This window comes from Oncorhynchus tshawytscha, linkage group LG15 (assembly GCF_018296145.1).
Source record: "Oncorhynchus tshawytscha isolate Ot180627B linkage group LG15, Otsh_v2.0, whole genome shotgun sequence".
NCBI lineage: Eukaryota > Metazoa > Chordata > Actinopteri > Salmoniformes > Salmonidae > Oncorhynchus > Oncorhynchus tshawytscha.
The window spans coordinates 35,706,767-35,723,678 of record NC_056443.1 but is presented as its reverse complement, the minus strand read 5'-3'; the positions used below and the strand labels follow the sequence as shown (position 1 = coordinate 35,723,678).

General features: G+C 45.0%; 19 non-coding genes across 19 annotated transcripts; all 19 read right to left on the bottom strand.

Annotated features, from left to right (window-relative positions):
- Positions 1–434: 434 nt before the first annotated feature.
- On the bottom strand, positions 435–521 carry trnay-gua. Its single transcript is given in 2 exon segments — positions 435–470; positions 485–521. It is a non-coding gene; the product is annotated as a tRNA-Tyr (tRNA).
- A 588-nt stretch (positions 522–1,109) lies between these two features.
- Positions 1,110–1,196, bottom strand: trnay-gua. The gene is given in 2 exon segments: positions 1,110–1,145; positions 1,160–1,196. It is a non-coding gene; the product is annotated as a tRNA-Tyr (tRNA).
- Positions 1,197–1,784: 588 nt separating this feature from the next.
- trnay-gua lies at positions 1,785–1,871 on the bottom strand. The gene is given in 2 exon segments: positions 1,785–1,820; positions 1,835–1,871. It is a non-coding gene; the product is annotated as a tRNA-Tyr (tRNA).
- Positions 1,872–2,458: 587 nt separating this feature from the next.
- Positions 2,459–2,545, bottom strand: trnay-gua. The gene is given in 2 exon segments: positions 2,459–2,494; positions 2,509–2,545. It is a non-coding gene; the product is annotated as a tRNA-Tyr (tRNA).
- A 1,265-nt stretch (positions 2,546–3,810) lies between these two features.
- On the bottom strand, positions 3,811–3,897 carry trnay-gua. The gene is given in 2 exon segments: positions 3,811–3,846; positions 3,861–3,897. It is a non-coding gene; the product is annotated as a tRNA-Tyr (tRNA).
- Positions 3,898–4,485: 588 nt separating this feature from the next.
- Positions 4,486–4,572, bottom strand: trnay-gua. The gene is given in 2 exon segments: positions 4,486–4,521; positions 4,536–4,572. It is a non-coding gene; the product is annotated as a tRNA-Tyr (tRNA).
- A 589-nt stretch (positions 4,573–5,161) lies between these two features.
- trnay-gua lies at positions 5,162–5,248 on the bottom strand. Its single transcript is given in 2 exon segments — positions 5,162–5,197; positions 5,212–5,248. It is a non-coding gene; the product is annotated as a tRNA-Tyr (tRNA).
- A 586-nt stretch (positions 5,249–5,834) lies between these two features.
- Positions 5,835–5,921, bottom strand: trnay-gua. The gene is given in 2 exon segments: positions 5,835–5,870; positions 5,885–5,921. It is a non-coding gene; the product is annotated as a tRNA-Tyr (tRNA).
- A 589-nt stretch (positions 5,922–6,510) lies between these two features.
- On the bottom strand, positions 6,511–6,597 carry trnay-gua. The gene is given in 2 exon segments: positions 6,511–6,546; positions 6,561–6,597. It is a non-coding gene; the product is annotated as a tRNA-Tyr (tRNA).
- Positions 6,598–7,186: 589 nt separating this feature from the next.
- Positions 7,187–7,273, bottom strand: trnay-gua. Its single transcript is given in 2 exon segments — positions 7,187–7,222; positions 7,237–7,273. It is a non-coding gene; the product is annotated as a tRNA-Tyr (tRNA).
- Positions 7,274–7,862: 589 nt separating this feature from the next.
- On the bottom strand, positions 7,863–7,949 carry trnay-gua. The gene is given in 2 exon segments: positions 7,863–7,898; positions 7,913–7,949. It is a non-coding gene; the product is annotated as a tRNA-Tyr (tRNA).
- Positions 7,950–8,540: 591 nt separating this feature from the next.
- Positions 8,541–8,627, bottom strand: trnay-gua. The gene is given in 2 exon segments: positions 8,541–8,576; positions 8,591–8,627. It is a non-coding gene; the product is annotated as a tRNA-Tyr (tRNA).
- Positions 8,628–9,221: 594 nt separating this feature from the next.
- trnay-gua lies at positions 9,222–9,308 on the bottom strand. The gene is given in 2 exon segments: positions 9,222–9,257; positions 9,272–9,308. It is a non-coding gene; the product is annotated as a tRNA-Tyr (tRNA).
- Positions 9,309–9,896: 588 nt separating this feature from the next.
- trnay-gua lies at positions 9,897–9,983 on the bottom strand. The gene is given in 2 exon segments: positions 9,897–9,932; positions 9,947–9,983. It is a non-coding gene; the product is annotated as a tRNA-Tyr (tRNA).
- A 588-nt stretch (positions 9,984–10,571) lies between these two features.
- On the bottom strand, positions 10,572–10,658 carry trnay-gua. Its single transcript is given in 2 exon segments — positions 10,572–10,607; positions 10,622–10,658. It is a non-coding gene; the product is annotated as a tRNA-Tyr (tRNA).
- A 1,257-nt stretch (positions 10,659–11,915) lies between these two features.
- On the bottom strand, positions 11,916–12,002 carry trnay-gua. The gene is given in 2 exon segments: positions 11,916–11,951; positions 11,966–12,002. It is a non-coding gene; the product is annotated as a tRNA-Tyr (tRNA).
- A 590-nt stretch (positions 12,003–12,592) lies between these two features.
- On the bottom strand, positions 12,593–12,679 carry trnay-gua. Its single transcript is given in 2 exon segments — positions 12,593–12,628; positions 12,643–12,679. It is a non-coding gene; the product is annotated as a tRNA-Tyr (tRNA).
- Positions 12,680–13,342: 663 nt separating this feature from the next.
- trnay-gua lies at positions 13,343–13,429 on the bottom strand. Its single transcript is given in 2 exon segments — positions 13,343–13,378; positions 13,393–13,429. It is a non-coding gene; the product is annotated as a tRNA-Tyr (tRNA).
- A 589-nt stretch (positions 13,430–14,018) lies between these two features.
- trnay-gua lies at positions 14,019–14,105 on the bottom strand. The gene is given in 2 exon segments: positions 14,019–14,054; positions 14,069–14,105. It is a non-coding gene; the product is annotated as a tRNA-Tyr (tRNA).
- Between the last annotated feature and the right edge of the window lie 2,807 nt (positions 14,106–16,912).

Genomic DNA, 16,912 nt, shown 5'->3' with positions numbered 1-16,912 from the left:
CCTCTGAGCTACATCCCCTTAGATTGCAAGTAGTTGCATTTGGGAATAGACAAAAAGTGAGCCGAGGAATAAAATCGCTGTTTAGCCCCCTCACTGCGAAATGTCTTTTTCTCTCTCCCTGTTGGTCTAGTGGTTAGGATTCGGTTCTTTTACCACAGCAGCCTGGGTTTGATTCCCGCTCAGGGAATGACTTGCTTTTGGGAACACTAGGCATAAGTCAAAAACTTGGCACAACTGCAGAAAAAGTTATACTCTTCTGAGTCAGCGACCTAAGGACTGTTGCAATCTCGAGAACTCTCTGCTGCTCTACCAACATTCCTATCAAAGGTCAACAAGTGAAGATTTCTTCTCTCAGGGAAAGATCATTTTTGTCAAGCACATGTCAAGGTGCACTGCTGTCAAAAAGTTGGCGTAAGCCACAAGAAAATGTACAATCCTTCGAGCCGGATTTGAACCAGCGACCTAAGGATTACAGCAATTTCACCTACAGTCCTCCGCTCTACCAACTGAGCTATCGAAGGATGACAAATGTAGTCAAACGCCATCACCTAGATGGTCAGAGGTTCGGCAGAAGCATATGTTCCCTTTAAGAAATGAATCTGCTGAGTTTGGTGGTGTCTTGGAGCTGCTGAGGATTGCCCCCAGGTCTTCGTACGTTCAACTAATGCTCTATTCCTCTGAGCTACATCCCCTTAGATGCAAGTAGTTGCATTTGGGAATAGACAAAAAGTGAGCCGAGGAATAAAATCGCTGTTTAGCCCCCTCACTGCGAAATGTCTTTTTCTCTCTCCCTGTTGGTCTAGTGGTTAGGATTCGGTTCTTTTACCACAGCAGCCTGGGTTTGATTCCCGCTCAGGGAATGACTTGCTTTTGGGGAAACACTAGGCATAAGTCAAAAACTTGGCACAACTGCAGAAAAAGTTATACTCTTCTGAGTCAGCGACCTAAGGACTGTTGCAATCTCGAGAACTCTCTGCTGCTCTACCAACATTCCTATCAAAGGTCAACAAGTGAAGATTTCTTCTCTCAGGGAAAGATCATTTTTGTCAAGCACATGTCAAGGTGCACTGCTGTCAAAAAGTTGGCGTAAGCCACAAGAAAATGTACAATCCTTCGAGCCGGATTTGAACCAGCGACCTAAGGATTACAGCAATTTCACCTACAGTCCTCCGCTCTACCAACTGAGCTATCGAAGGATGACAAATGTAGTCAAACGCCATCACCTAGATGGTCAGAGGTTCGGCAGAAGCATATGTTCCCTTTAAGAAATGAATCTGCTGAGTTTGGTGGTGTCTTGGAGCTGCTGAGGATTGCCCCCAGGTCTTCGTACGTTCAACTAATGCTCTATTCCTCTGAGCTACATCCCCTTAGATTGCAAGTAGTTGCATTTGGGAATAGACAAAAAGTGAGCCGAGGAATAAAATCGCTGTTTAGCCCCCTCACTGCGAAATGTCTTTTTCTCTCTCCCTGTTGGTCTAGTGGTTAGGATTCGGTTCTTTTACCACCGCAGCCTGGGTTTGATTCCCGCTCAGGGAATGACTTGCTTTTGGGGAAACACTAGGCATAAGTCAAAAACTTGGCACAACTGCAGAAAAAGTTATACTCTTCTGAGTCAGCGACCTAAGGACTGTTGCAATCTCGAGAAGTCTCTGCTGCTCTACCAACATTCCTATCAAAGGTCAACAAGTGAAGATTTCTTCTCTCAGGGAAAGATATTTTTGTCAAGCACATGTCAAGGTGCACTGCTGTCAAAAAGTTGGCGTAAGCCACAAGAAAATGTACAATCCTTCGAGCCGGATTTGAACCAGCGACCTAAGGATTACAGCAATTTCACCTACAGTCCTCCGCTCTACCAACTGAGCTATCGAAGGATGACAAATGTAGTCAAACGCCATCACCTAGATGGTCAGAGGTTCGGCAGAAGCATATGTTCCCTTTAAGAAATGAATCTGCTGAGTTTGGTGGTGTCTTGGAGCTGCTGAGGATTGCCCCCAGGTCTTCGTACGTTCAACTAATGCTCTATTCCTCTGAGCTACATCCCCTTAGATTGCAAGTAGTTGCATTTGGGAATAGACAAAAAGTGAGCCGAGGAATAAAATCGCTGTTTAGCCCCCTCACTGCGAAATGTCTTTTTCTCTCTCCCTGTTGGTCTAGTGGTTAGGATTCGGTTCTTTTACCACAGCAGCCTGTTTGATTCCCGCTCAGGGAATGACTTGCTTTTGGGGAAACACTAGGCATAAGTCAAAAACTTGGCACAACTGCAGAAAAAGTTATACTCTTCTGAGTCAGCGACCTAAGGACTGTTGCAATCTCGAGAACTCTCTGCTGCTCTACCAACATTCCTATCAAAGGTCAACAAGTGAAGATTTCTTCTCTCAGGGAAAGATCATTTTTGTCAAGCACATGTCAAGGTGCACTGCTGTCAAAAAGTTGGCGTAAGCCACAAGAAAATGTACAATCCTTCGAGCCGGATTTGAACCAGCGACCTAAGGATTACAGCAATTTCACCTACAGTCCTCCGCTCTACCAACTGAGCTATCGAAGGATGACAAATGTAGTCAAACGCCATCACCTAGATGGTCAGAGGTTCGGCAGAAGCATATGTTCCCTTTAAGAAATGAATCTGCTGAGTTTGGTGGTGTCTTGGAGCTGCTGAGGATTGCCCCCAGGTCTTCGTACGTTCAACTAATGCTCTATTCCTCTGAGCTACATCCCCTTAGATTGCAAGTAGTTGCATTTGGGAATAGACAAAAAGTGAGCCGAGGAATAAAATCGCTGTTTAGCCCCCTCACTGCGAAATGTCTTTTTCTCTCTCCCTGTTGGTCTAGTGGTTAGGATTCGGTTCTTTTACCACAGCAGCCTGGGTTTGATTCCCGCTCAGGGAATGACTTGCTTTTGGGGAAACACTAGGCATAAGTCAAAAACTTGGCACAACTGCAGAAAAAGTTATACTCTTCTGAGTCAGCGACCTAAGGACTGTTGCAATCTCGAGAACTCTCTGCTGCTCTACCAACATTCCTATCAAAGGTCAACAAGTGAAGATTTCTTCTCTCAGGGAAAGATAATTTTTGTCAAGCACATGTCAAGGTGCACTGCTGTCAAAAAGTTGGCGTAAGCCACAAGAAAATGTACAATCCTTCGAGCCGGATTTGAACCAGCGACCTAAGGATTACAGCAATTTCACCTACAGTCCTCCGCTCTACCAGCTGAGCTATCGAAGGATGACAAATGTAGTCAAACGCCATCACCTAGATGGTCAGAGGTTCGGCAGAAGCATATGTTCCCTTTAAGAAATGAATCTGCTGAGTTTGGTGGTGTCTTGGAGCTGCTGAGGATTGCCCCCAGGTCTTCGTACGTTCAACTAATGCTCTATTCCTCTGAGCTACATCCCCTTAGATTGCAAGTAGTTGCATTTGGGAATAGACAAAAAGTGAGCCGAGGAATAAAATCGCTGTTTAGCCCCCTCACTGCGAAATGTCTTTTTCTCTCTCCCTGTTGGTCTAGTGGTTAGGATTCGGTTCTTTTACCACCGCGGCCTGGTTTTGATTCCCGCTCAGGGAATGACTTGCTTTTGGGGAAACACTAGGCATAAGTCAAAAACTTGGCACAACTGCAGAAAAAGTTATACTCTTCTGAGTCAGCGACCTAAGGACTGTTGCAATCTCGAGAACTCTCTGCTGCTCTACCAACATTCCTATCAAAGGTCAACAAGTGAAGATTTCTTCTCTCAGGGAAAGATAATTTTTGTCAAGCACATGTCAAGGTGCACTGCTGTCAAAAAGTTGGCGTAAGCCACAAGAAAATGTACAATCCTTCGAGCCGGATTTGAACCAGCGACCTAAGGATTACAGCAATTTCACCTACAGTCCTCCGCTCTACCAACTGAGCTATCGAAGGATGACAAATGTAGTCAAACGCCATCACCTAGATGGTCAGAGGTTCGGCAGAAGCATATGTTCCCTTTAAGAAATGAATCTGCTGAGTTTGGTGGTGTCTTGGAGCTGCTGAGGATTGCCCCCAGGTCTTCGTACGTTCAACTAATGCTCTATTCCTCTGAGCTACATCCCCTTAGATTGCAAGTAGTTGCATTTGGGAATAGACAAAAAGTGAGCCGAGGAATAAAATCGCTGTTTAGCCCCCTCACTGCGAAATGTCTTTTTCTCTCTCCCTGTTGGTCTATGGTTAGGATTCGGTTCTTTTACCACCGCAGCCTGGGTTTGATTCCCGCTCAGGGAATGACTTGCTTTTGGGGAAACACTAGGCATAAGTCAAAAACTTGGCACAACTGCAGAAAAAGTTATACTCTTCTGAGTCAGCGACCTAAGGACTGTTGCAATCTCGAGAACTCTCTGCTGCTCTACCAACATTCCTATCAAAGGTCAACAAGTGAAGATTTCTTCTCTCAGGGAAAGATCATTTTTGTCAAGCACATGTCAAGGTGCACTGCTGTCAAAAAGTTGGCGTAAGCCACAAGAAAATGTACAATCCTTCGAGCCGGATTTGAACCAGCGACCTAAGGATTACAGCAATTTCACCTACAGTCCTCCGCTCTACCAACTGAGCTATCGAAGGATGACAAATGTAGTCAAACGCCATCACCTAGATGGTCAGAGGTTCGGCAGAAGCATATGTTCCCTTTAAGAAATGAATCTGCTGAGTTTGGTGGTGTCTTGGAGCTGCTGAGGATTGCCCCCAGGTCTTCGTACGTTCAACTAATGCTCTATTCCTCTGAGCTACATCCCCTTAGATTGCAAGTAGTTGCATTTGGGAATAGACAAAAAGTGAGCCGAGGAATAAAATCGCTGTTTAGCCCCCTCACTGCGAAATGTCTTTTTCTCTCTCCCTGTTGGTCTAGTGGTTAGGATTCGGTTCTTTTACCACCGCAGCCTGGGTTTGATTCCCGCTCAGGGAATGACTTGCTTTTGGGGAAACACTAGGCATAAGTCAAAAACTTGGCACAACTGCAGAAAAAGTTATACTCTTCTGAGTCAGCGACCTAAGGACTGTTGCAATCTCGAGAACTCTCTGCTGCTCTACCAACATTCCTATCAAAGGTCAACAAGTGAAGATTTCTTCTCTCAGGGAAAGATCATTTTTGTCAAGCACATGTCAAGGTGCACTGCTGTCAAAAAGTTGGCGTAAGCCACAAGAAAATGTACAATCCTTCGAGCCGGATTTGAACCAGCGACCTAAGGATTACAGCAATTTCACCTACAGTCCTCCGCTCTACCAACTGAGCTATCGAAGGATGACAAATGTAGTCAAACGCCATCACCTAGATGGTCAGAGGTTCGGCAGAAGCATATGTTCCCTTTAAGAAATGAATCTGCTGAGTTTGGTGGTGTCTTGGAGCTGCTGAGGATTGCCCCCAGGTCTTCGTACGTTCAACTAATGCTCTATTCCTCTGAGCTACATCCCCTTAGATTGCAAGTAGTTGCATTTGGGAATAGACAAAAAGTGAGCCGAGGAATAAAATCGCTGTTTAGCCCCCTCACTGCGAAATGTCTTTTTCTCTCTCCCTGTTGGTCTAGTGGTTAGGATTCGGTTCTTTTACCACAGCAGCCTGGGTTTGATTCCCGCTCAGGGAATGACTTGCTTTTGGGGAAACACTAGGCATAAGTCAAAAACTTGGCACAACTGCAGAAAAAGTTATACTCTTCTGAGTCAGCCCTAAGGACTGTTGCAATCTCGAGAACTCTCTGCTGCTCTACCAACATTCCTATCAAAGGTCAACAAGTGAAGATTTCTTCTCTCAGGGAAAGATATTTTTGTCAAGCACATGTCAAGGTGCACTGCTGTCAAAAAGTTGGCGTAAGCCACAAGAAAATGTACAATCCTTCGAGCCGGATTTGAACCAGCGACCTAAGGATTACAGCAATTTCACCTACAGTCCTCCGCTCTACCAACTGAGCTATCGAAGGATGACAAATGTAGTCAAACGCCATCACCTAGATGGTCAGAGGTTCGGCAGAAGCATATGTTCCCTTTAAGAAATGAATCTGCTGAGTTTGGTGGTGTCTTGGAGCTGCTGAGGATTGCCCCCAGGTCTTCGTACGTTCAACTAATGCTCTATTCCTCTGAGCTACATCCCCTTAGATTGCAAGTAGTTGCATTTGGGAATAGACAAAAAGTGAGCCGAGGAATAAAATCGCTGTTTAGCCCCCTCACTGCGAAATGTCTTTTTCTCTCTCCCTGTTGGTCTAGTGGTTAGGATTCGGTTCTTTTACCACAGCAGCCTGGGTTTGATTCCCGCTCAGGGAATGACTTGCTTTTGGGGAAACACTAGGCATAAGTCAAAAACTTGGCACAACTGCAGAAAAAGTTATACTCTTCTGAGTCAGCGACCTAAGGACTGTTGCAATCTCGAGAACTCTCTGCTGCTCTACCAACATTCCTATCAAAGGTCAACAAGTGAAGATTTCTTCTCTCAGGGAAAGATCATTTTTGTCAAGCACATGTCAAGGTGCACTGCTGTCAAAAAGTTGGCGTAAGCCACAAGAAAATGTACAATCCTTCGAGCCGGATTTGAACCAGCGACCTAAGGATTACAGCAATTTCACCTACAGTCCTCCGCTCTACCAACTGAGCTATCGAAGGATGACAAATGTAGTCAAACGCCATCACCTAGATGGTCAGAGGTTCGGCAGAAGCATATGTTCCCTTTAAGAAATGAATCTGCTGAGTTTGGTGGTGTCTTGGAGCTGCTGAGGATTGCCCCCAGGTCTTCGTACGTTCAACTAATGCTCTATTCCTCTGAGCTACATCCCCTTAGATTGCAAGTAGTTGCATTTGGGAATAGACAAAAAGTGAGCCGAGGAATAAAATCGCTGTTTAGCCCCCTCACTGCGAAATGTCTTTTTCTCTCTCCCTGTTGGTCTAGTGGTTAGGATTCGGTTCTTTTACCACAGCAGCCTGGGTTTGATTCCCGCTCAGGGAATGACTTGCTTTTGGGGAAACACTAGGCATAAGTCAAAAACTTGGCACAACTGCAGAAAAAGTTATACTCTTCTGAGTCAGCGACCTAAGGACTGTTGCAATCTCGAGAACTCTCTGCTGCTCTACCAACATTCCTATCAAAGGTCAACAAGTGAAGATTTCTTCTCTCAGGGAAAGATATTTTTTGTCAAGCACATGTCAAGGTGCACTGCTGTCAAAAAGTTGGCGTAAGCCACAAGAAAATGTACAATCCTTCGAGCCGGATTTGAACCAGCGACCTAAGGATTACAGCAATTTCACCTACAGTCCTCCGCTCTACCAACTGAGCTATCGAAGGATGACAAATGTAGTCAAACGCCATCACCTAGATGGTCAGAGGTTCGGCAGAAGCATATGTTCCCTTTAAGAAATGAATCTGCTGAGTTTGGTGGTGTCTTGGAGCTGCTGAGGATTGCCCCCAGGTCTTCGTACGTTCAACTAATGCTCTATTCCTCTGAGCTACATCCCCTTAGATTGCAAGTAGTTGCATTTGGGAATAGACAAAAAGTGAGCCGAGGAATAAAATCGCTGTTTAGCCCCCTCACTGCGAAATGTCTTTTTCTCTCTCCCTGTTGGTCTAGTGGTTAGGATTCGGTTCTTTTACCACCGCGGCCTGGGTTTGATTCCCGCTCAGGGAATGACTTGCTTTTGGGGAAACACTAGGCATAAGTCAAAAACTTGGCACAACTGCAGAAAAAGTTATACTCTTCTGAGTCAGCGACCTAAGGACTGTTGCAATCTCGAGAACTCTCTGCTGCTCTACCAACATTCCTATCAAAGGTCAACAAGTGAAGATTTCTTCTCTCAGGGAAAGATATTTTTTGTCAAGCACATGTCAAGGTGCACTGCTGTCAAAAAGTTGGCGTAAGCCACAAGAAAATGTACAATCCTTCGAGCCGGATTTGAACCAGCGACCTAAGGATTACAGCAATTTCACCTACAGTCCTCCGCTCTACCAACTGAGCTATCGAAGGATGACAAATGTAGTCAAACGCCATCACCTAGATGGTCAGAGGTTCGGCAGAAGCATATGTTCCCTTTAAGAAATGAATCTGCTGAGTTTGGTGGTGTCTTGGAGCTGCTGAGGATTGCCCCCAGGTCTTCGTACGTTCAACTAATGCTCTATTCCTCTGAGCTACATCCCCTTAGATTGCAAGTAGTTGCATTTGGGAATAGACAAAAAGTGAGAGCCGAGGAATAAAATCGCTGTTTAGCCCCCTCACTGCGAAATGTCTTTTTCTCTCTCCCTGTTGGTCTAGTGGTTAGGATTCGGTTCTTTTACCACAGCAGCCTGGGTTTGATTCCCGCTCAGGGAATGACTTGCTTTTGGGGAAACACTAGGCATAAGTCAAAAACTTGGCACAACTGCAGAAAAAGTTATACTCTTCTGAGTCAGCGACCTAAGGACTGTTGCAATCTCGAGAACTCTCTGCTGCTCTACCAACATTCCTATCAAAGGTCAACAAGTGAAGATTTCTTCTCTCAGGGAAAGATCATTTTTGTCAAGCACATGTCAAGGTGCACTGCTGTCAAAAAGTTGGCGTAAGCCACAAGAAAATTTACAATCCTTCGAGCCGGATTTGAACCAGCGACCTAAGGATTACAGCAATTTCACCTACAGTCCTCCGCTCTACCAACTGAGCTATCGAAGGATGACAAATGTAGTCAAACGCCATCACCTAGATGGTCGAGAGGTTCGGCAGAAGCATATGTTCCCTTTAAGAAATGAATCTGCTGAGTTTGGTGGTGTCTTGGAGCTGCTGAGGATTGCCCCCAGGTCTTCGTACGTTCAACTAATGCTCTATTCCTCTGAGCTACATCCCCTTAGATTGCAAGTAGTTGCATTTGGGAATAGACAAAAAGTGAGCCGAGGAATAAAATCGCTGTTTAGCCCCCTCACTGCGAAATGTCTTTTTCTCTCTCCCTGTTGGTCTAGTGGTTAGGATTCGGTTCTTTTACCACAGCAGCCTGGGTTTGATTCCCGCTCAGGGAATGACTTGCTTTTGGGGAAACACTAGGCATAAGTCAAAAACTTGGCACAACTGCAGAAAAAGTTATACTCTTCTGAGTCAGCGACCTAAGGACTGTTGCAATCTCGAGAACTCTCTGCTGCTCTACCAACATTCCTATCAAAGGTCAACAAGTGAAGATTTCTTCTCTCAGGGAAAGATATTTTTTGTCAAGCAAGCACATGTCAAGGTGCACTGCTGTCAAAAAGTTGGCGTAAGCCACAAGAAAATGTACAATCCTTCGAGCCGGATTTGAACCAGCGACCTAAGGATTACAGCAATTTCACCTACAGTCCTCCGCTCTACCAACTGAGCTATCGAAGGATGACAAATGTAGTCAAACGCCATCACCTAGATGGTCAGAGGTTCGGCAGAAGCATATGTTCCCTTTAAGAAATGAATCTGCTGAGTTTGGTGGTGTCTTGGAGCTGCTGAGGATTGCCCCCAGGTCTTCGTACGTTCAACTAATGCTCTATTCCTCTGAGCTACATCCCCTTAGATTGCAAGTAGTTGCATTTGGGAATAGACAAAAAGTGAGCCGAGGAATAAAATCGCTGTTTAGCCCCCTCACTGCGAAATGTCTTTTTCTCTCTCCCTGTTGGTCTAGTGGTTAGGATTCGGTTCTTTTACCACAGCAGCCTGGGTTTGATTCCCGCTCAGGGAATGACTTGCTTTTGGGAAACACTAGGCATAAGTCAAAAACTTGGCACAACTGCAGAAAAAGTTATACTCTTCTGAGTCAGCGACCTAAGGACTGTTGCAATCTCGAGAACTCTCTGCTGCTCTACCAACATTCCTATCAAAGGTCAACAAGTGAAGATTTCTTCTCTCAGGGAAAGATCATTTTTGTCAAGCACATGTCAAGGTGCACTGCTGTCAAAAAGTTGGCGTAAGCCACAAGAAAATGTACAATCCTTCGAGCCGGATTTGAACCAGCGACCTAAGGATTACAGCAATTTCACCTACAGTCCTCCGCTCTACCAACTGAGCTATCGAAGGATGACAAATGTAGTCAAACGCCATCACCTAGATGGTCAGAGGTTCGGCAGAAGCATATGTTCCCTTTAAGAAATGAATCTGCTGAGTTTGGTGGTGTCTTGGAGCTGCTGAGGATTGCCCCCAGGTCTTCGTACGTTCAACTAATGCTCTATTCCTCTGAGCTACATCCCCTTAGATGCAAGTAGTTGCATTTGGGAATAGACAAAAAGTGAGCCGAGGAATAAAATCGCTGTTTAGCCCCCTCACTGCGAAATGTCTTTTTCTCTCTCCCTGTTGGTCTAGTGGTTAGGATTCGGTTCTTTTACCACAGCAGCCTGGGTTTGATTCCCGCTCAGGGAATGACTTGCTTTTGGGGAAACACTAGGCATAAGTCAAAAACTTGGCACAACTGCAGAAAAAGTTATACTCTTCTGAGTCAGCGACCTAAGGACTGTTGCAATCTCGAGAACTCTCTGCTGCTCTACCAACATTCCTATCAAAGGTCAACAAGTGAAGATTTCTTCTCTCAGGGAAAGATATTTTTTGTCAAGCACATGTCAAGGTGCACTGCTGTCAAAAAGTTGGCGTAAGCCACAAGAAAATGTACAATCCTTCGAGCCGGATTTGAACCAGCGACCTAAGGATTACAGCAATTTCACCTACAGTCCTCCGCTCTACCAACTGAGCTATCGAAGGTGACAAATGTAGTCAAACGCCATCACCTAGATGGTCAGAGGTTCGGCAGAAGCATATGTTCCCTTTAAGAAATGAATCTGCTGAGTTTGGTGGTGTCTTGGAGCTGCTGAGGATTGCCCCCAGGTCTTCGTACGTTCAACTAATGCTCTATTCCTCTGAGCTACATCCCCTTAGATTGCAAGTAGTTGCATTTGGGAATAGACAAAAAGTGAGCCGAGGAATAAAATCGCTGTTTAGCCCCCTCACTGCGAAATGTCTTTTTCTCTCTCCCTGTTGGTCTAGTGGTTAGGATTCGGTTCTTTTACCACAGCAGCCTGGGTTTGATTCCCGCTCAGGGAATGACTTGCTTTTGGGGAAACACTAGGCATAAGTCAAAAACTTGGCACAACTGCAGAAAAAGTTATACTCTTCTGAGTCAGCGACCTAAGGACTGTTGCAATCTCGAGAAGTCTCTGCTGCTCTACCAACATTCCTATCAAAGGTCAACAAGTGAAGATTTCTTCTCTCAGGGAAAGATCATTTTTGTCAAGCACATGTCAAGGTGCACTGCTGTCAAAAAGTTGGCGTAAGCCACAAGAAAATGTACAATCCTTCGAGCCGGATTTGAACCAGCGACCTAAGGATTACAGCAATTTCACCTACAGTCCCCCGCTCTACCAACTGAGCTATCAAAGGATGACAAATGTAGTCAAACGCCATCACCTAGATGGTCAGAGGTTCGGCAGAAGCATATGTTCCCTTTAAGAAATTAATCTGCTGAGTTTGGTGGTTTCTTGGAGCTGCTGAGGATTGGTCTTCGTACGTTCAACGAATGCTCTATTCCTCTGAGCTACATCCCCTTAGATTGCAAGTAGTTGCATTTGGGAATAGACAAAAAGTGAGCCGAGGAATAAAATCGCTGTTTAGCCCCCTCACTGCGAAATGTCTTTTTCTCTCTCCCTGTTGGTCTAGTGGTTAGGATTCGGTTCTTTTACCACAGCAGCCTGGGTTTGATTCCCGCTCAGGGAATGACTTGCTTTTGGGGAAACACTAGGCATAAGTCAAAAACTTGGCACAACTGCAGAAAAAGTTATACTCTTCTGAGTCAGCGACCTAAGGACTGTTGCAATCTCGAGAACTCTCTGCTGCTCTACCAACATTCCTATCAAAGGTCAACAAGTGAAGATTTCTTCTCTCAGGGAAAGATATTTTTTGTCAAGCACATGTCAAGGTGCACTGCTGTCAAAAAGTTGGCGTAAGCCACAAGAAAATGTACAATCCTTCGAGCCGGATTTGAACCAGCGACCTAAGGATTACAGCAATTTCACCTACAGTCCTCCGCTCTACCAACTGAGCTATCGAAGGATGACAAATGTAGTCAAACGCCATCACCTAGATGGTCAGAGGTTCAGGCAGAAGCATATGTTCCCTTTAAGAAATGAATCTGCTGAGTTTGGTGGTGTCTTGGAGCTGCTGAGGATTGCCCCCAGGTCTTCGTACGTTCAACTAATGCTCTATTCCTCTGAGCTACATCCCCTTAGATTGCAAGTAGTTGCATTTGGGAATAGACAAAAAGTGAGCCGAGGAATAAAATCGCTGTTTAGCCCCCTCACTGCGAAATGTCTTTTTCTCTCTCCCTGTTGGTCTAGTGGTTAGGATTCGGTTCTTTTACCACAGCAGCCTGGGTTTGATTCCCGCTCAGGGAATGACTTGCTTTTGGGGAAACACTAGGCATAAGTCAAAAACTTGGCACAACTGCAGAAAAAGTTATACTCTTCTGAGTCAGCGACCTAAGGACTGTTGCAATCTCGAGAACTCTCTGCTGCTCTACCAACATTCCTATCAAAGGTCAACAAGTGAAGATTTCTTCTCTCAGGGAAAGATATTTTTTGTCAAGCACATGTCAAGGTGCACTGCTGTCAAAAAGTTGGCGTAAGCCACAAGAAAATGTACAATCCTTCGAGCCGGATTTGAACCAGCGACCTAAGGATTACAGCAATTTCACCTACAGTCCTCCGCTCTACCAACTGAGCTATCGAAGGATGACAAATGAAACGCCATCACCTAGATGGTCAGAGGTTCAGAAGCATATGTTCCCTTTAAGAAATGAATCTGCTGAGTTTGGTGGTGTCTTGGAGCTGCTGAGATGGTCAGAGGTTCCTCTGGCAGAAGCATATGTTCCCTTTAAGAAATGAATCTGCTGAGTTTGGTGGTGTCTTGGAGCTGCTGAGGATTGCCCCCAGGTCTTCGTACGTTCAACTAATGCTCTATTCCTCTGAGCTACATCCCCTTAGATTGCAAGTAGTTGCATTTGGGAATAGACAAAAAGTGAGCCGAGGAATAAAATCGCTGTTTAGCCCCCTCACTGCGAAATGTCTTTTTCTCTCTCCCTGTTGGTCTAGTGGTTAGGATTCGGTTCTTTTACCACAGCAGCCTGGGTTTGATTCCCGCTCAGGGAATGACTTGCTTTTGGGGAAACACTAGGCATAAGTCAAAAACTTGGCACAACTGCAGAAAAAGTTATACTCTTCTGAGTCAGCGACCTAAGGACTGTTGCAATCTCGAGAACTCTCTGCTGCTCTACCAACATTCCTATCAAAGGTCAACAAGTGAAGATTTCTTCTCTCAGGGAAAGATATTTTTGTCAAGCACATGTCAAGGTGCACTGCTGTCAAAAAGTTGGCGTAAGCCACAAGAAAATGTAATCCTTCGAGCCGGATTTGAACCAGCGACCTAAGGATTACAGCAATTTCACCTACAGTCCTCCGCTCTACCAACTGAGCTATCGAAGGATGACAAATGTAGTCAAACGCCATCACCTAGATGGTCAGAGGTTCGGCAGAAGCATATGTTCCCTTTAAGAAATGAATCTGCTGAGTTTGGTGGTGTCTTGGAGCTGCTGAGGATTGCCCCCAGGTCTTCGTACGTTCAACTAATGCTCTATTCCTCTGAGCTACATCCCCTTAGATTGCAAGTAGTTGCATTTGGGAATAGACAAAAAGTGAGCCGAGGAATAAAATCGCTGTTTAGCCCCCTCACTGCGAAATGTCTTTTTCTCTCTCCCTGTTGGTCTAGTGGTTAGGATTCGGTTCTTTTACCACCGCGGCCTGGGTTTGATTCCCGCTCAGGGAATGACTTGCTTTTGGGGAAACACTAGGCATAAGTCAAAAACTTGGCACAACTGCAGAAAAAGTTATACTCTTCTGAGTCAGCGACCTAAGGACTGTTGCAATCTCGAGAACTCTCTGCTGCTCTACCAACATTCCTATCAAAGGTCAACAAGTGAAGATTTCTTCTCTCAGGGAAAGATATTTTTTGTCAAGCACATGTCAAGGTGCACTGCTGTCAAAAAGTTGGCGTAAGCCACAAGAAAATGTACAATCCTTCGAGCCGGATTTGAACCAGCGACCTAAGGATTACAGCAATTTCACCTACAGTCCTCCGCTCTACCAACTGAGCTATCGAAGGATGACAAATGTAGTCAAACGCCATCACCTAGATGGTCAGAGGTTCGGCAGAAGCATATGTTCCCTTTAAGAAATGAATCTGCTGAGTTTGGTGGTGTCTTGGAGCTGCTGAGGATTGCCCCCAGGTCTTCGTACGTTCAACTAATGCTCTATTCCTCTGCTACATCCCCTTAGATTGCAAGTAGTTGCATTTGGGAATAACAAAAATTCCAAAAAAAAATACTGTTTATACATGGGAATAGACAAAAAGTGAGCCGAGGAATAAAATCGCTGTTTAGCCCCCTCACTGCGAAATGTCTTTTTCTCTCTCCCTGTTGGTCTAGTGGTTAGGATTCGGTTCTTTTACCACCGCAGCCTGGGTTTGATTCCCGCTCAGGGAATGACTTGCTTTTCTGGGGAAACACTAGGCATAAGTCAAAAACTTGGCACAACTGCAGAAAAAGTTATACTCTTCTGAGTCAGCGACCTAAGGACTGTTGCAATCTCGAGAACTCTCTGCTGCTCTACCAACATTCCTATCAAAGGTCAACAAGTGAAGATTTCTTCTCTCAGGGAAAGATATTTTTTGTCAAGCACATGTCAAGGTGCACTGCTGTCAAAAAGTTGGCGTAAGCCACAAGAAAATGTACAATCCTTCGAGCAACCAGCTGAAAGGATTACAGCAATTTCACCTACAGTCCTCCGCTTTGATGCACCTGTACTGAGCTATCGGGTTCTGATGAAAGCGGGTCAACAGGCAGTGGCTCTGTTGATACCCCAGCACCTAAGGATTACAGTCTACCAACTGATCAAAGGTCAAATGTAGTCAAACGCCATCACCTAGATGGTCAGAGGTTCGGCAGAAGCATATGTTCCCTTTAAGAAATGAATCTGCTGAGTTTGGTGGTGTCTTGGAGCTGCTGAGGATTGCCCCCAGGTCTTCGTATTCAACTAATGCTCTATTCCTCTGAGCTACATCCCCTTAGATTGCAAGTAGTTGCATTTGGGAATAGACAAAAAGTGAGCCGAGGAATAAAATCGCTGTTTAGCCCCCTCACTGCTATGAAATGTCTTTTTCTCTCTCCTGGTCTAGTGGTTAAACGGTTCTTTTACCACTCACCTGGTCTAGTGGTTAGGCATTCAAAAACTTCTTTAAGAAATGAATCTCACTGAGTTTGGTGGTGTTTGGATGGGGATTCCCCTGCTGTTCTGGTTCCTAATCAATCATCTCCTTAGCTTGACGTTGGGGAAACATATTTTTGACAAGCACAAAAAGGGCCTTCACCTCTATTGGGCCGTTTTGGGGAAACACTAGGCATAAGTTTTGGTAATCAAAAAAGTTATACTGTTCTGAGTCAGCGACCTAAGGACTTCCCCCAACTCGAGAACTCTCTGCTGCTCTACCAACATTCCTATCAAAGGACAAATCAACAAGTGAAGATTTCTTCTCTCAGGGAAAGATATTTTTGTCAAGCACTATGTCAAGGTGCACTGCTGTCAAAAAGTTGGCGTAATCTGCAGAAAAATGTTGTACAATCCTTTGAGCCTGAGATTTGAACCAGCGACCTAAGGATTACAGCAATTTCACCCTACAGTCCTCCGCTCTACCAACTGAGCTTCAAAGGGTGACAAATGGTAGTCAAACGCCATCAGTGATGGTCAGAGGTTCTTCAGAAGCATATGTTCCCTTTAAGATGGGTCTGCTGAGTTTGGTGGTTTCTTGGAGCTGTGGACCTATTTGGGCGAAGCAAAATGGAGCACTGCTGTCAAAAAGTTGGAGGTAAGCCCAGAAAATGTCTTTCAAACCGGATTTAAACCAGCATGACGGATGTGAGTGCTAGGGGCTCGTAGTTCAACTTTGCTCTATTCCCTCTAGCTACATTCCCTGGATTGCAAGTAGTCAAACGCATTTGGGAATAGACAGAAAGTGGTCAGAGGAATAAAATATGTTTAAGCCCCCTCACTGCAAATGTCTTTTTTGGTGGTGCTCTTCCCTGCTGGGGATCCCCTGTGGTTTGATTCGGTTCTTTTAATGCTTACTATTCCTGGGTTTGATTCCCGCTCCAACAATGACTTGCATTGGGAATTGACAAAAAGGCATAAGTCAAAAAATCGCTTTAGTCTGCCAACTGCAGAGGTGAAAAGTTATACTCTTCCTGTTGTCTAGTGACCTAAGGACTGTTGCAACTCGAGAACCTCTTGGTCTGACCAACATTCCTATCAAAGGTCAACAAGTAAGATTTCTTCTCTCAGGGAAAGTTTGATTTTTTGTCAAGCTGCTGGGAATGCTGCACTGTTTGTATTCAGTCATGTTACACTGCTGTCAAAAAGTTGGCGTAAGTTTCCACAAATGAAAATCCAATTTCTGGTTAGGTGTTTTGGAGCTCTGCTGATTTGAACCAGCAACCTAAGGATTCACAAAGCAATTTCACCTACAGTCCTCCGCTCTGCCAACTGAGCTATCAAAGGACAAAAAATTAGTCAAACGCCATCACCTAGATTTGGTCAGACCTTCAGCAGAAGCATATTTTCCCTTTAAGAAATCCTGCTGAGTTTGGTCAAGGTCAACAAGTCTTGGAGCTGCTGAGGAAAGCCCCCTTCGTACGTTCAACTAATGCTCATTCCTCTGAGCTAAATCCCCTTAGATTGCAAGTAGTTGCATTTGGGAATGCTGACAAAAAGTTGGGAAAAAATCGCTTTTAGCCCCCTCACTGCGAAATGTCTTTTCTCTCTCCCTGTTGGTCTAGTGGTTTGTTTAGCCCCCTCACCGATTAGCCTTGGTTTGATTCCCCAGCTCAGGGAATGACTTGCTTTTGGGGAAACACTAGG